The sequence below is a fragment of the Triticum dicoccoides genome, chromosome 1B, assembly GCF_002162155.2.
Source record: "Triticum dicoccoides isolate Atlit2015 ecotype Zavitan chromosome 1B, WEW_v2.0, whole genome shotgun sequence".
NCBI classification, from domain to species: domain Eukaryota; kingdom Viridiplantae; phylum Streptophyta; class Magnoliopsida; order Poales; family Poaceae; genus Triticum; species Triticum dicoccoides.
The window spans coordinates 15992861-15997537 of NC_041381.1; the positions used below are offsets into that span (position 1 = coordinate 15992861).

General features: G+C 39.8%; 1 pseudogene; it reads right to left on the minus strand.

Moving 5' to 3' along the window:
- Positions 1-155: 155 nt before the first annotated feature.
- On the minus strand, positions 156-3929 carry LOC119349996 (annotated as a pseudogene).
- Positions 3930-4677: the final 748 nt, after the last annotated feature.

The following is a 4677-nucleotide window of genomic DNA, read 5'->3' on the forward strand; positions in this document are numbered from 1 at the left end:
CGTGAAAGGACGCATAACTGTGACACAAGCATGCTTCTCAAACTTGGCACTGAGCGCTTGGTTTTCGTAGATATCTTTCACTAGAGTTGTTTTTCCAAGACCACCCATTCCCCACACGGAGATCACCTGAAATTGTTGGGCATCTTTATTTAAAATTAGTTTGATAATCTCAGCTTTTTCTCCCACTCGCCCAACAACACGGGATTCCTCCAAAGCAGCCGCAACTTGGATTCATCATTTAATACCTCGCCGCTGAGCACTGTTGTGTTGTTATCACTACTGGTGCTGGTCTCAAACTCTGAATCCATCTCCACCAGCTCAGCACTTATATGAGCATTAAGGTTCCTCCATTCCAAAGCGGTTTTTGGTTTGTTTGCCAAGAAGTCACCAATGGTGACTAATGCAAGGGGGAGTCGGTTGGACTTCTTGAGGATGAGTTGTGCTTGCTCAACTAGCTCGGGATATTGCTGATCCAAATCAACAAACTCCTTAAGTACCTGAAATCCATATGAGCAAGTTATTTAGTACTATGAAAGTTAAACCAGGCATGAAACAACTTCCCAAAGTGAATGTTCTGACTATTAAATATTTGCGTCATATGTTGACAAAAACCGAACTATATCGAACTACAAGCGGAATAAACAGGAAACATATTTTTACTACTTAATGGATTCAGATTTGCCAATACCATAAAGCATATATTCCCGGTAGTTAAAAAAAATACAAATTCTAAACTTTTGAAATACAAAGAAATATTAGCAAAATGAAATTATGTAATGAACACCTGCAGGTTTTTATGAAAAAAATATCTTCCAATATATGTTGTAAAAAAATAGGAATTTTTTTAAAATACAACAACTGTTATGCCAAAGATTTGAGTGTTTTATTTGGATTATCGGATATGTATTTCGTCTACTTCATGGGTTGGGATCTTTCTGCACCTGAAAGAAAAACTCTCTTGATAGTAAAAAACAAAGCTCCAAATATTTAACAGTCCAAAGAGAATAAAATATTGACTAGCAACTAATATGTAGAAGGCTCTTTTTTGTAACCGGATAAAGTACTACTTCATGGGTTTGGGTATTTATGCACCTTGAAGCATATAACCTTGGTAGTCTGAAAAATACAATTCAACATTTGTAACACATAGAAGAAAAATAACCTAAGTGCACATTATGGAATGGTTGCAGCTCATATAAAAATTTACACTTATGTATATGTGCTATAAAGAGGATACACGGTTAAAATAGGAACGATATATGTACAAGTAGTAATAACCATTATGCCTTACAAACATGTCAACCATGATTGGCCAGAAGTGGGAGACAAAGGGCAAGATGCTGATCAAAAGTGTACAAAAATAGCTTCTTGGTAAAATGATGGAAACGTAATTATTTGGCCTACGACATTCACCATACCTCACTCATATAATGCCAGACTATTACTTCCCTAGGCTATAATAAAAGATATTGTGCTTATTATAAATTTTGAATCAAACATAAGAAGCACAGTAAATACTTTGTGATAAGTACCATTCTCGTAAAGAGATCACGTGCATCCTTGTATTCTAGACCTTGGAGCTGGTATATATTTTCTTGTCTCATTGAACAATGTTTAGAAATATTCTCTTCCCTTGTGATCACTATGATACAGCTTGTATTTTCCATTTCATCCAAACTTTGTATTACCATATCCCATTGTACAGTAGATGATACATCATCAAGAACAATCAACAACCTCTTATTTTTTAAAACCCTTTTTAACTCCTTGACCAAATCTGCAAGTAGCATGGACAGTAATCTCTTATTTCGCGAAGATTCCATGTCTAATTGCATAATTAAGATCCGAAGAAGCTCTTCAAGATTAAAAGGATGAAAGAATGTGACCCAAGCACGCTGCTCAAACATTCCACTAAGCTCATTACTCAGGTATATCTGTCTTACTAAAGTGGTTTTTCCCGATACCACCCATTCCCCACACAGAGATCACTTGAAATTGTCCAGAATGTTGATTTGAAATTAATTTGACAATGTTAGCTTTTTCTTTGTTTCGGCCAACAAATTGAGATTCCTCCGAATCAGACACCATCGTGTTCATGCGAATGAAGCTCTTTCTGGCTTTCGACTTTCCATCAACATCCTTAGGTTCCTCTAAAATCTCGCCAGTGGGCACTATAACATTGTTATCAGTACTAGTTGTGGCAGTTGCCCTGTTTGAGCAGGTTAAATCTGTTCCATCTTGAGAATCCTGTACACGATGTTTAACCATGTTGAGAACCATATGCACGAATATGAAAAATAATGCTAAAGAAAGGATAAATTCATTGAATTAGTTGGAAAAGAAAGCACAAATACATTGAATTAGTTGAAATGCATTTTCCCCATCTGAACCCCTAATTGAAATTTTCACATCCCCTCCCATGAAGAAATTACGACATAGGAAAAAATCAACTAAAACATGTGCAGCTCTACACATCCGTACATTTCTACTTCAATGGGAATATGCACTTTCTTCGTAAAGGGTTAACCTAGAAACATTTTTTGAACCATTACATATATACTGGTATTATTTGCTTTAAATTTTAGGTGTGGAAAGCATAATGCTACCCTCTCTTTTCTGTCGTTATTGTCAAATGAGACTTGTATATCGAATGAGCATTCACATAATTAACTCGAAAAATAATTAGTCAGGGAAGGGTTGAACAAGAAGAACAGTAGGTCGTAGAACTTTAAATGTTACCTTCTCGTGGAAAGCATAAATATATTGATCAGCAGACAACTGATTGAGATCTGATACTATGCTTTCTTGCCCTGCACATAAGCTTGCAACTTCGGCTTGAGCTGTTGACACTATGATTCTGTTCCCCATCTTGTTGCTTGGGAAGCATTTTTGAACCCGATCCCACTCCTCAATGGTGGATAGCTCAGTAAGCACAATCAGGTACCTCTTCTCATTCACATATGCATTAAACTCCTGGGTCAATTCAAGTGTACTCCTTTCCACTTCAATCAGAGTATTAACCCCTATGGCTGTATGAAATTGCTGAACCACACTCTGAATGAAGTCTTTTGAACAAAAGGGATGCATTAGCCTGACCCAAGCTCGGCATGGAAAGTTTCTTTTAATATCTGGATTCTCGTAGGCCTTCCTGATGATGGATATCTGCCCGAGATCAGCACTTGTTCCCCATACTGCAATCACCTTCCGGTTACTCTCATTCTTGTTGATCAGCTGGACAAGATCCAATTTTGTTTTGTCCTGCTTCGCAGCACGCCTTGCTTCATCAATGCCAAACAGTGCTGCAGAAGTAATGCTAGACTGCTCAGCAGCCATGAAGACCTTGGAGCCAGGGCCCTTGATGAGATTGTAGCGCATGTTCCTCTGGCTAACATCCTCAACTGTGGCTCTGAGCTCCTTCATTTGCTTCGCCACACGGCGCCGATCGAGCAGTGTGCGACGAATACGCCACCAAGATTGCTTCTCGAGGCGCACGGCAAATTCCTGGAGGGTGTCCTCGACGTCATAAGCGACATCGCGGACTTGCTTCACCCATACCTTGACCACCATGTTGCCGTCTCCCTCATCATGGGCAGACATCAGGAAAGCCTGCATCATCTCAAGCTCATTGGTGATGAAGAGTTGGTCACGGCGGACTCCAAGCTGCAGAGCCACCTCCTCCGCCAGCGCTGATTTGGCGTAGCTGAGCCTTGGCGCAGTGGTAAAGCTGCTGCCTTGTGACCATGAGGTCATGGGTTCAAGTCCTGGAAACAGCCTCTTACAGAAATGTAGGGAAAGGCTGCGTACTATAGACCCAAAGTGGTCGGACCCTTCTCTGGACCCTGCGCAAGCGGGAGCTACATGCACCAGGTTGCCCTTTTAAGAGCTCCATTCAGCACAGATTTGCCAACGCTCAGCGCAGTGGCCTCCATTGGCTGCTGGTTGGTTTTTGTGGATGGGTTGTGATGGATAGAGGCAGTTGTGGGAAGCTTAGGCGCATGTAGATGCAGATGCAAAATCTGGTGGACTAAAAGGAGGAACTTGCTTGGCTACAAGAGCATGCCCACAAGTTGAGTTTGCCTCAATACAAGGAAGAGGACCAAGACTCAATGCTGTGCTGGGTGTAAGTCCTAATAATTAAGTTCAGAATAGCAGGGAGGCATGTGCTACGCAACTTGGATCGAGGCTGAGCTACTCTAGAATGGATCCAAGGCTGAGAGAAATGCATTTTCAAATTAGGAGATAACGTGGGATAACGTGTAGGATGCTACATGCTAGAACATCATCGCACGGTGCATAAACAATATACTAATGACTAAAATTTCCAACTAATTCAGTTAATAAAAACAATAGTAGATCAAGCACCCGATGTATTGGTTGCCCCTACCATGCATACACTGCTTTTTCTGACATACATATTGTTCCAATAATAGCGCTGTCATATAAACACAAATCCATCTTTAATCAGGCCCTTCTGTTATATGTTCCCTATAATACTAGTACGTAATACTCCCTCCGTTTCTTTTTAGTCTGCATATAAGATTTGGTCAAAGTCAAACTTTGTAAAGTTTGACCAACTTTATTGAAAAAAAATATCAACATCTACAATACTAAAGCTATATGGTATGAAAATTAATTTCATGATGCATCTATCAATATTGATTTCATATTGTGAATGTT